The sequence below is a fragment of the Nymphalis io genome, chromosome 22 (assembly GCF_905147045.1).
Source record: "Nymphalis io chromosome 22, ilAglIoxx1.1, whole genome shotgun sequence".
Taxonomy (NCBI): Eukaryota; Metazoa; Arthropoda; class Insecta; order Lepidoptera; family Nymphalidae; genus Nymphalis; species Nymphalis io.
In genome coordinates this window covers 7,214,248-7,228,180 of record NC_065909.1, presented here as the reverse complement: position 1 = coordinate 7,228,180, position 13,933 = coordinate 7,214,248, and the positions used below count along the sequence as shown (strand labels likewise).

General features: G+C 30.1%; 1 protein-coding gene across 7 annotated transcripts in view; it reads right to left on the bottom strand.

Moving 5' to 3' along the window:
* LOC126777145 (microtubule-actin cross-linking factor 1) overlaps positions 1-13,933 on the bottom strand; it is a 266,118-nt gene that overhangs the window by 169,101 nt on the left and 83,084 nt on the right. For 3 of the 7 annotated variants that reach the window (XM_050500057.1, XM_050500043.1, XM_050500044.1), the window contains exon 1: positions 4,362-4,506. The exons of 1 other annotated variant lie outside the window; for it this stretch is intronic. The gene's annotated coding sequence lies outside the window, so the exon portion shown is untranslated. Of the gene's footprint in view, positions 1-4,361; positions 4,507-13,933 lie in introns of those variants that run through there. 3 more of the 7 variants (XM_050500055.1, XM_050500056.1, XM_050500058.1) reach the window with 1 other exon arrangement.

Below are 13,933 nucleotides of genomic sequence, written 5' to 3'. Positions count from 1 at the left end.
AATGTAACTGTTCATTTTCTACATGTTCATGTTTTTAAGAATTTCATGCACCAATAATCGTTATGGTGTTTTTAAATGCTGCGTCTATTAGGAATTTATGACCTATGGATCTCTTTCCATTAAATATATGAGCATTAATGAAGTCATTAACGTATTTTTGTCATGACTCATTACAGAAAAAAAAAATCGATCGTTTTATTTCACATCGCACTAAATCAATTAAATTTCCTTAAACATCCATTAAAAAAGGGGTAAAAATATATCATTTACAAGTATTATATGTAGTCATGAGACCCGTATACGATAGCACAAGGTTCAATGAACAGTTCGGCATAACAGATGACATTGTAGGGTAAGGTTTCAAAACTAAAATACGAGTTCAACAACATAAGCCTTTGTCAGGAAAAACTTGATATTTTTTTGTTCAAAAATAAAATACAAAACTCATTAAGAATATCCATCAACCGTCCTATATAATTGCAATTACTAAAACTTTTTGTTTTTCATGGTAGGTATAGAAAAAGGAACTATTCGCACGTATTACGGATTTGTTATTTTTAAGTGTTACATATACTCTAAAATGAGTAAATACAAACGGGTCGATCACTCCACTATCTAGTGATTCTTATAAATTTCGAAATTGACAGAACACACTGCTAATGAATTCAATATAATGGATACATAGAGTATTTTCACTTTCGTTTTCAAGGAAAGTCTAAATAAATTGACATTTTTCCAATATAAACTTCTATAGGCAATAAATTTAGTAGTTAATTTTGTTTTAATAATTATAGTCAATACATCATAAGTTAGTAAAGTAATACTGAAAAACTACGCATATATATAAAAAATGAATTTATGTTATTTCGGGTTAACTTTGTAACCAATTTTTCTGATCCCTCATTAATTCCAATTGAACTCAATCGTTTTCCACATAACGAGGCTTGTGGATCAACTAAGCTGGTTTCAAAGCTTCGAGCAATGAAAGTTGTAACAAAAACATTTGAATCGATGTCAAGTTTTTCGATATAATCAATATTTGCTCTCATTCTCATATGTTTACGTTTCATTATGAACGCTGACTCTCTTATATCTTGTTATTAATTTGAGTATGTTTAATGTTATCACTCAAAATAATTTGTTGCATTCTCTTTAACTGAATCTATCTCATTCAAGTGAGTAAGGCTTTTAATGGTTTCGTGTTCATTATAAACTGTCTGTTGCTTCGTACGATATAAATTAAATTTAATAATATTATTAATTAATTAAAGATTAAGAAGATAATTTAAAGAATTAATTGATTAATTTAAGATTATTTGGATTTATGGACTGCTTCCTTGGTCTAGCTTATAAAGATTTAAGTTCTAGATTCACTTTGCATTTATAATATTAATAAAACTAGATCGTGTTCCTCAAATTTCTCTTTTTTTTTTGTTCAAAATATTATTTGTTAGTCGTGGGTTCTAATGACACTTGGTCAACAAAAATAACAATAAATTCGCAAATAACGAATATTCGTTGTAATTCCACACGAACGGTCACTAAAATAGTCGGTCATTCATTCGTCGTTTTAATCTTATCAAATAAGCAATAACTAAATATATGGATATAGAGTATCAATTATACGCGTAGTTGTTATCATCTTTGCTTTATTTTTATACAATTCTACACGGGTCATACGTGATAATCCAAGGTGAAAATATTACTTACAATGTAGTAAATCTAAGTTTTTAAAAATGCCTTAACCCTTAGTATATTGTAAATTATATAATATCGTAAATTAACACCAAAATCCTTACTAATAGTATAAATGCGAAAGTGAGTTTGTTTGTTTGTTACGCTTCACGGCAATTTCAGTGTACCTAACACTTCCCTTCCACACTGCTGTTTAATTTAAAAATAACATTTGTATATAGGTTCAGAGACCATATAATTAATCAGCTAAAGTATTAAACGTAACTTGAAATAAAAATTGCATTAATAAATAATGTAAAGCATAAAAAATTTACACCTTCGACAATAATTTTATGAGCTACGTTATGTACGAAAGTGGCTTGTAATAAAAATGCACTACCATTGCGGAATATAAATTTGTACTCGTTAAATAAAATTGATACTTATATGGAAATGAAATAATCTACTATATGACTCAATTTCACGAATCTGTCGATATTGAAGGTAGGATTGAAGGTTACCGAGAATTAATATATTTATATAAAGTCCTGACTGAATTGTGGTCACGGCAACAAATTTCAAAAGCAAGCCATTTGTAAGAGATATTATAATGCACATATGTGTGCGTAAATGCACTCTCTATTCCCTAACTATCGAAGTAGAATTGTAGTCAGATTAGGGTCAGGATGAACTGCAAAAATGACGTTAATTACAACTAAAGACAACGAAAACTGTTTAAAACATTGAATATGTAAGGTAAGAAATATTTTTGTACCAGTTTTAACTAAAGTACACAAATTACTTATTTATGTAATAGTGAATGCGCGTTTATATACAAGATGTAAAAAAGGGAGAGGAGGCCATTCACTGGCTTTTACAGTATATACAAAGTGTATTTTTTCATACACGTCTTTGAATTTCAAACAAATAATGATCAAAATATTCTTTATTAGTATATACTAAAATACCACGAAATTATGACATAACTATAGGATTATTAAGTCGTTTACCAAAACATTAAATGCTATTGAACCATCACATTTTACACACACGATAAAATACCTTAAAGGTAATAAAATAAGGTTCAAATTTCTATTGAAATAATTTAATAATTCTGATATGACGTTATCAGTGAGTCAAGCAAATGTATTATCATGTTTATTATGTTGAGGAAATACCTGCATATAGTTACTAAAATAACCTAAGTCTTAATATAGCTTTAAATTATTTAATAATTATACATATAATAAAGTTCTAACTTTTTTAAATAAAACATTTTTAGGTAACTATTTTTTTAAATATTTCAGTTTTAATTTGATATCTGAATAAATTAATTATATAACAGTTGTAACAATCACTATTATGTTGGAATAAAAAACGATATTAAATAACAAGCAATGAAGAGAAAAAAAAAATAATCCAGACAGTGTTTTTATTGCAAACCGCAAAACAAATATCCGTTACTACCCATATGTATGCATTATAATAATTTATATTATGTAGGTATTATAATTCAATTTAACTTTACGAAGGAATCATCGAATCAAAGACCTAATGTCAGACAGCCTCGAAATTTCGAATGTGTTAAATATAATCTATAAATAAATTTGACAGGAGTAAAAAACAACAAAGGTCCCCATCTCTTTCACATGTGTAACAAAAACAGGATGGCAAATCTTTAAGTTTCGTCAAATTAGTTTCAAAATGTTTTGACAAAGAATTAGTAGCAATGTCAATTACGACACAGGTACATTCCGCTTAATTTCCTATCGCCAGCTATAATATAGTACTAAAAAAAGAAGAGATTATGTCATAGTTATAAATAAATCGAAACGTGGACTTACGCATAAACACGGTATTTTATAAAATATCACGATTTTTAAAAATCTACACGTAATTTTTAAAGCCTGTTTTGTGTCGTAGTGAAATATGGAATTTATAATAAAGTTATTATTTATTATAATAAAGTCGGGTTTAATTTTTTTTATATTAGTGCAAGGGTTTCGCATTGATCAGAAAAATTATTTTTAAATTACATTTATTTCTTTCCTTTCCTTTACATTTATGTATTTTTATTAAATTGTCCAAATATTAATATAAAAAATTAAAATATATATTTATATACATTGAAGGTAATTCTAATTGAACTATATTTGTGACGCGATCACAGATAAAAATATTTTTATTCTTGAAACTTTAAAGATATAAAAAAATTTGATTTTCACAATATTATCAATAATCTTTCTGTAAAATCATAAATCTTGAGATCACAAGACACGATCATTGAAAGTGACAACAACACTTGTCTAATACTTGAAACACTAATCATAAATATAAACAAACATATTACTAATAATAACCAAACGGTTTTCGTTGAAGTCTTTAGTTAACCCCGTTACGCCTGGAACATTGACCGTAACCTACATGATATTCAATATATATTATTATTTAAACATTAATATATTATTAAAAATCGGTATAATCGATTGTCGGCTTATGCAAATAACTGATAATCATTTTGCAATTTATATCATTGTGGCATTACGTGGAGCCGTCATCGGCAAGGCAAAAAAAACATGATTTGACCGCGAATACGTTGTAACCTCAAATAAGTTTTAAAAAACCGTTGAAAATACCCAAATCCTCATCTCCTTTTTGATTTTTAAGAACTTATATTATTTTTTAACCTCCGTTATAGTTTTTAACACACACTTCACTACACGTACGGTTTATTTTTAATTAAATGCACGTTATTTTGTAAAACAAAATGGCGGGCCAACGTACCGCGACGCCGTGCCTCGGCGAACTGACTCGAGTAACTAGTAACGTCAAACTGGCTTGGACTGTTATCTTAGTAAGCGTGATGATTTCGTCTGTGTGTATAATGCGTGTACGGTAAGGCTTGAATGGATAGAGGTGATCGTGGTGGTTGAATACCGGTGACTCAATATCAAGTAGGTGGAAAAAAAAATCATATCCTCAAGTTCCGCAACAGATAAAAAAACGAACTTTCGACTACATATAAATATGAAAACAACGGATGATAATCCTTGAACAAAGTTTGATTAGCTGTCTTTAAATTTAAGCCTTTGTACTTAGCCATTTTACTTTAAAATTAAGTTTTTTAATAAAAATAATATTTATAATAAAAAAGTATAATTAAATATAGCACATATAACTGACAAATATTATGGAAAAAAAATTCTTAAAAATAAATAAATGAAGAGATATTTGAAATCCTGATTTTAAAATGCAAGATAGATATAGATAAGTAAGATAAGATTATATTATCATAAGAATACTACGTTTTCTCTTTACACAGTAAAGGTAATTTATATGACAATAAATATTTTAACAACATTAAATCTTTATTTTAATTTTTTAAATAGAACGAAGAAGAATTTGATAGTCATTTTTATTATTTCCATTTGTAATAGCATCTGGATGGAATTATGTCACTGTTGGACTTAAGGCCACTTAAAAGGAAAAATGTTGTACTTTTCAATTTGAAATGATTTTATTTTTCCTTTTTATGCAGTTACTTATATATATATATATTTTATATATTGTCACGCATCGGATGATAGTGAAATAAAGTAGGTATTGTTTATTGTCAAGGTATGTGAAATGAATAAAATAAGTACTTACGAAAAAACCTACCTACATACTTACAGCAGACATAATTCAATATAGACAGAATTAAATTCGTGGACATAAAATGTATGGATGTCCTAGTAAATTAATAATAATAAGTTAATTTTAAAGATGAGTTTAAATAAACTTCAACAAAATTGTATTCGTTGAGATCAAATAGATGTCATTAAGGAATACACTAACGGCCTTGCTTATGGACGGTATTTAGCGGACGATTAGTTAAATAATTATTTAAAATAATGTGTCTTCTTCGTTCGAACGTTAAATCAATTATGATAGAAAGAGAGAAAGAAACGTACCAGTAAACAGCCGCTAAGCAGCCATTATAAGTAAGGCAGTAAATGTTAAAATATATAATCAATCACTTATTAAATGAATAGAAATATTTCATATGTTACTTTGTTTTGCATATAACAGATTGCCGATGAATTTAAAAATATTTTTGCAAAGCTTTAGTCGGTAAGAATCTCATATTTTGTATTGTAAACATAAAAACTCACTTTTAATAGGGCATTTATTATTTGTCCCTTGATCTTCTGTGCACATAATAAATGTACGTAGCATTGCGATAACCCTACTGGAATCAGAGCAGAATTAATTTCTCGATGGCTTAATTACATTTATATATGAAAAAACAAATACGTGCAAAACTCACTTATAAAAACACGGTCCACTTGACGGAATTGCAACTTTCCATCAAAAATGTTCCGATTTAATTTATCACATAAGGAAAAATTATAAAGACTCATTACGCTAGAAGTTTCTAGAACAAAGCTGACAAACAACATGATTTTTTCCACAATTGATGTATGATAATTTGATCTTTACATTATAGATATAGAGTCTGATAATTAAAAAATAATGAGTTTGTTACATTTATAATGTTTACTAATCGTATGTCAAAAAACTCATTAAGTTTTAGAATATGTTTAATTCCGAAAAATACAAAAACACCCTGGAATAAAGCTGCCTAACCTAACCTATGTTCATTTTAATGAAGTGGTTTCTAAATCTCTCGACACGTTAAAGGGTCGTCTGAATAACGTTTTAAGCATAATCAAAATAATATTCCACCTTCCGAAATGCATATATATAAACTATGACAGTAAATACGATAGACTTAGCTTGAAATCCTCAAGATGACAAGACGATTGCGTAAAGTGAGACATTTACAGGCTGTGACTCTTGGATAAAACAGCAGTAACAATTAAAATTCTTGAATCATTACAGCAATTCCTATTAATGAAGACTATAGGGTCTTGAAATTGTTCACGTGATCCCTCAGCTAATATATAGCTGATAACAAAAGAGGTTACTGTGCAAATAGGTCGTATTATCCCCGATAGCTTGGTCCTGAAACGACAAAACTAGGGCAGGTCGAAAATAAATTTTTCCTTTAGTATTTATACGAGAATGATGTGATGTCATCTTATTTCAAAGAAACAGATGTTTTCAATGAAGTTGACTCAGAAGTACGAATTAAACAATAATATTTAGCTTTATCCTGTACCAGTCAAATTTAAATTAAATTAAAAATCTAATTGATTTTGATGATGATCATGAAATCCATTCTAAATTATCAACGTTACTTTATTTTTTGTTTTTGTTGTCTAATCTTCCACTACTTTTTATTCTTATACATGGTTAAGTTTCTGTCACAAATCTTACTCGAAAGGGAACGCTTAAGCGATGAGGCCGCCTTTGTATGCTTTTAACTTGCTGAGCATTTTGAACTATGCTGATTTTTGTGTGCAATAAAGTTAAAAAAATTAAATACCCCAAATAGGCTTTACAATATTACTGCCAATTATTACTGTTCTATTTCTGATGATGTCATTATACCAAATTACTCTAACTAACAAACATTTTATTAAAACTTCTACGACATATTGAGACTTAAATGAAAGTTACTTCATATGACTATATATAAGTATAATCTACACATTAATAGGCAAAGACAAAACAGTTCAGAACCTTTTTATTGTTATGGAAGATTGGCGAACTTTAGTGTTATCAATAAAAAAAAATAAGAGTAGAAAAAAACATGGCAATTTCATACGCTTTTCTCAGATTTCCAATGACGAACAGGATCGATCACTAGGCTAAAAATAATAGGTAAACATCTAATGAAAAAGATGGCAAATGAAAAAAAGATACAAGTTAACCTCGGAGTATTTTCAATAATAAAGTAATTATTGAATACAATACATATATGGAGGGTTCCCTTGTAGAACCGGATATGGTAAGATACGCGACCCAGAACTGTAATCCAATGCGATTATTGTATATGGATATTTTTATCTCAATCATTATATCGTATAAATTGTACATCTAAAATAAGCTAGATGCCGTGTATAATCACACACTATTAGCTTTATAGCAATAATTGTTTTGTTTAAATTCAAATAACTGCAAATCGGAAATTCGTCAAATCGATACCACCAATGGTTTGCGGCTGATGTCGTGAGCATTTGGTATGTTTTTTTTTTTTTTTTATAGAATAGGAAGGCGGAGGCATATGTGCCACCTGATGCTAAGTGGTCACCAAACGCCCTTAGACATTGGCATTGTAAGAAATGTTAACCATCGCATACATCACCAATGCGCCACCAACCTTGGGAACTAAGATGTTATGTCCCTTGTGCCTGTAATTACACTGGCTCACTCACCCTTCAAACCGGAACACAACAATACCAAGTACTGCTGTTTTGCGGTAGAATATCTGATGAGTGGGTGGTACCTACCCAGACGAGCTTGCACAAAGCTCTACCACCAGTAAATATTGTTCGAATACTGGAATGCAAGCCATATTGTAACCGGTATTTATCTTCTCCTGTTAGTATGTTTAGTTCAAATTTACAATTTAATAATCAAATTCGTAAACCGCTTAAAATGAATTGCATAAAACTTAAAATATATATATTATATTTTTTTTTGTAAGAAAGAATAAAAAAAATATTTTTAGTTAAAAACATTTTTTAAGTATCTAAAAGCTAATGATTTTTTTTTTTTGCTTTAATGTGCTGATCTCTGGAATAACCATTTGTTTTTTAAAAACATACTCTTGGATTCGGTTATATAACGGCGTATCAAGAAACTCACGAGCAGCTTATATATTTTTCTATCATATTATCAATTATAAGACAAACATAACATTAATTGCTGCTAGTAGGGACCAGTAAAAGGGTTGGGTTCTGGGTTTAATTTTCTATATAAGTATGTATTTACAAAAAAAAATAGTATATGTAGTATATCAGTTGTCTGGTTTCCATAGTACAAGCTCTGTACAAGCTTAATTTGGGATCAGAGAGCCTTGTGTGAAAAATGTCCCGGGATATTATCATTATTATAAACTTGATATCTTAAAAAATCAAAAAACACTACCAAATGATAAATAGAGTAGTCGTTCATTTTCACGTAGTGTTCAATTAAATGTAATTGATTTAACATTTAAGTAATCTAAAATTTATATTAACTGAGTTTCTTGCAGCATCCACATTTCAACCCGTCGGTAACAAATATTTACTTTAATCTCATAGTATGACCATTCAAAAATATTGCAACAGACTACTGGAATAAAGTATATTTTAATAGAAATAGCTTGTGAATGTCCCACTGCTGGGCTAAGGCTTCTTCTCCTTTTTTTTAAAGGTTTGGAGCTTATTCCTCTACGCTGCTACAATGCGGGTTGGTGGAATAACACATATGGCAGAATTTCAGTGAAAATAGACACATGCAAATTTCTTCACGATGTTTGCTTTACCGTCAAGAACGAGATGCACAGATTTTCAGCACTGGGCTATATCTGTCTTTTTAATAAAAAAAGTTAAATTTTACTCATTAAATATAATACTCTTTGTATCGCGTCTGAGTTATTAAGGCTTCCGTCTTAACGATAAAACTTTTATTTGTAAAGACTCGGGCCATAATAAAGAACATTTTACGTAAAGCTTATTGATTACGCAATTTCTGACTGGATCGATGAATTAATACCAACTATAATTAGTGCAGCCTACACTGTGTTAGTCACTATGGCGATTACACGCTTACTCAGTGGGCTCGGTGAATTGGGACAGATATGGAACAAAATTTAATGTTAAGTAACGCTCATTTTGTTTGTAGAACAAGTTTTCTTCTCCTTAAAATCTTTCTAAAATGACTTTAAATTATAACAATAATTAGATTTTTACTAAGATATTACCGGGTGATTAGTTAAACAATGCTGTCTTCTTCTTTCAAATGTCAAATTATTAAGGATAGAAAGAGCGAAATAAGTAGTTTACTAAGCAGACGCTAAGCAAGGTTTATAAGTAAGGCCATTAGTCAACATTAGAAATTTGGATTCAAATTATTCTATACGGCTAAACTTTAGATTAATGCATAAAATTAATCTTAGGTGTAGGATTTGTAAATGGAATACGGGTTACATATGACATATTGAGTCATTTATAAATTACTTGTATTTTTAGTAACCGGGATATTCCGTTATGAAAAAATATTATTTATTATTATCATCTTATATTTATGTCATGTATTCTTTCTAACTTATATTTTAATTCTAAATGCTTTTACCATTTTTTTTTCTTTCAACTTTCAATGTGTTCAGATTTGGATATATGTGATTATTTAATGTTTATTGTTTAGCTAATATTTATTGTGTAATGTGATAGTGCATGCTGAGACTAACTGTAATTAGTAATATAATGTCCGGCCGCGGCCAATCTCAAGTGAAATTAGCCAACTGAGCAGGAGATATTATAGTGCACAAATGTGTGCGCAAACACAGGTGCACTCTCTATTCCCTAACTCTAATAATCCAATAGGACGGTAATCCGACACGACCGGAAAGAGTTCAGGCGCAGGGCCAACGGCTTTACGTGTTTTCCGGCACGGCACGGGAGTGTACACACTTTCAACTTCCAGACTCCGGGCTGCTACTGAGAATTTTCTGACAGAAAAACCCAATAAATTTTTATTGGCCCGACCTCGAAATTATATCCAGGACCACCAGGAGCCACTAGACCAACAAGGCAGTCAAATGGCTATAATAAATATAGCATTTACCAAGATGATTTCAAAATGTAATATTGTTTTCATGCATATTGGGTCAACTGTTAATTGTCCAAGTAAAATAAATAAATAAACCACATTATAAAAATAAATGAAACCAAATTCCAAAATATACAATTCATTTGTTACAAAACTTCTATATACTGGCTAACAAAACCAGCAGTTTCATCAAAATCTATTTAATAATTTCCATGTGATAACGTATACCAATAACAAGTACTTTGAAAAAACCCTCTTGACATGGCTGCGATGTATATTTATGAAACTCCCTTTAATTTATCAAATGGACGAGTCTTTACCGTCGATATTAAATAACATCCTTTTAGCAAAGGACAAAATACTAAAGATCAATTAATTGCATTAACGATAACTGGCGTTTTGATAATTGCAAATAACCGGTTGATCGTCTTGAAATTATATTCAAATCAAATGATTTTGATAATGTTTAATGTTTAAGGTCAATGACCCAGACCCAGGGCTCCAACGCAGATTAACAAAACTGAATTTTCATGTGCTCAATTTGTTTTTATAATTCATCTTGTATTGATATCCAGTATCCACCAACCATTATATCAGCATGGTGGAATAAGCTCTACATTTTCTGTGCAAGAGCAGAGGAGATCTTATACCAGCAGCGCGACATGTACACCATCTTTTGTTATACTTTACTTTAATGTTCATATTTATATAGTTCAATTATAGCCAGCGCACTTTTTACCAATCTATTTGCACAATATACCTATTTATATAAAATTACTTCCTCAATCAATACACACATTTATAACACATATACAGTCTTAAGTATGGTATGTTAATATATACTAATATTATAAATGCGAGAGTAGCTCTGTCCGTCTGGTTGTTGCGCTTTCGAGGCTAAACCAAAACTAGCATTTTATATAGTAAAACCTCGCCATATAAGTATATATTGTGATAGACCGGGAAAAATGTTAGGTTAGGAGCGAAAAACTATCAAATGCTATGTGCCTAGCCGAGGTATTGCAACAATTTATTTATATAAAGCTATATATATTTATATAAAGCTAGAGTGTGTGTATGGTTCTAGCCAATCTCAGGAACTATTACTACGATTTGAATATTTGTTTCTACGTTATAGGCCATATTTTACGATAATCCACATAGTAATGTTTTCTAACATATAACTTCATGCAATGAACGTATGAACCGAAGAAGCAATGATAAATAGCTAGTTAAATATACATAAGAGACTTCTATAATAAAGTATACATTGATATTGGTTTTGAAAATAGATAGAAAAAAACTATAATAACGGTCCAATTAGATACGTAATTGGAATGATTCAATTTCAAATGTGATTTTTTGTTGAGTACTATAATGTCTTTTTTATTTACAATTGTTTGGAAATAAAAGAAAACAATTATGTTATCGTCGATATACCTCAGTGGGTAGAACACGTGGATTTTAACTGTAGATCGCACGTTCAAATCCAGACGAGTACAATTGAGTTTTCATATTCTTTAAACAGAAATTGTTTATAATCTTAAGCTCCACGGAGAAAACAAACGTGAAATAAGCCATGAAATTAGAAGACACTCAGGTAAAGTTTTGCTTCATGCCTGTTGAAATAAACTTTATTCTCGCTAAGAGAATAGGAGGCATTTACCCAACAGTGGGACATTTACAGACAATTACTAAAAAGGTAAATATTTAATAAAACATTATTGCAAAAATCTAGATTAATTCGAAAGTAAACCTGTTAGAGACTCGATGCTAAATATGCAAATACGAATGATTTATATTCGTATTGCGTTTGATTTGCTGGTTGCATTGAAAATGTGGGCTTAAAGCCACTGATCTGACTAGTTGCTTTACATTTAATTAAAACTTCTTTACTTTTGCCTTATAAAAAATATAATTGGAAAAATGAAATTTCTATAAATTCTAGAATCTATATTATTAATAGAGTTCGTAGAATGAAAATATATAGCATTTATCATCTGACGCAGTGAATGTATTTGCGCGATATATATTATGATTTTTGACCTTTTGACTTTGATTAGACCACCAAAAGAGGTTTATGAATGTTTGTTGTTGTGAAACAAAAAAATACATTCAAGAACCAGAACGTCGTACGTCATCTTCGCATCTGTCGGTATTTCAAAGAAGTGATTTGTATTCAAAGAAATCACCGAACTCACCCTAAATGTTTACACTTATGCCGCGCGCCGCACCGGACGCCAATAAAATCAATTATATACTAATACTATAGTACATAATGTAAAAGATTTGAGTTTATTTCTTCCATATTTACTTACTATATAACGCGCCACTTTGGGGACTAAGTTCATTGTGGCTGTAATTACAATTCACTCAAACCCTTTAAACAAAACAACATTACTAAGTATTGCTGTTTGGTGATAGAATATATGATGAGTGGGTGGTACCTACCCAGACGGGCTTGCACAAAACCATCCACAGTAACAGCCTGTTAATGTCCCACTGCTGGGCTAAGGCCTCCTCTCCCTTTTGAGGAGAAGGTTTGGAGCTTATTCCACCACGCTGCTCCAATGCGGGTTGGTAGAATACACATGTGGCATTATTTCAATGAAATTAGACACATGCAGGTTTCCTCACGATGTTTTCCTTCGCCGTCAAGCACGAGATGAATTATAAACACAAATTAAGCACATGAAAATTCAGTGGTGCTTGCCCGGGTTGAACCCACGATCATCGGTTAAGATTCACGCGTTCTAACCACTAGGCCATCCACTACTACCGTCAAATAAACTTTGCAAGAAATATTCATAAAAGGGACATGATATCTTAGCTCCCTTGGTTATACAGCTAATGTTTATGAACAGCGAACAATTTATCGACATTTGTGTAGTTAAGAAAAAAACATCTATATAAATATACTCTAATCTAAAACCTACCTAGGTTTTAAAATATTTTAAATAAGCCATGACACAACGTTAATTACGAAATATTTAAATCGTTTTACGTAATTGTGATGAATTTATAATTGGATTTTAACGCAGGCTTGATTTGGTGTTAAGTAGAATTATTTCGCAATTATTGGATAAAATAATTCTCTGCTCAAAACTATTTGCTTAAAATTTTACGTCGAATTAAATAGATTTCAAGAAAAAAATAATTGTATTTTTGGCTTCTATTAGCGATTTCGGCGAACTTTGGTCAGGGACATTAGAACACGCCACATATAAATAGGTTTACGCACATATAAAATATATATATATATTAGACGTTTTGGAAAGCGACACACACTCGGTTTCGGCATTCCCTTATTAGGCCGTGCCCTTAGGTTATATGAAATTTAGAATCTATCTATTCACTTAAAATTAAATATCCTTTGGGAAGCTTTATTAATTAAATATTACATTAAGAAAAAACATATTAAACAAACGACATTTCATTTGGTCAATTCTTTTAAGAGAAACTAAATCGCATCATATTGACATAAATTTTTACATACAAGTTAAGCTCATACATAAGGTTTATATGCGTAGATTATAACAATCTATTTATTTCATTA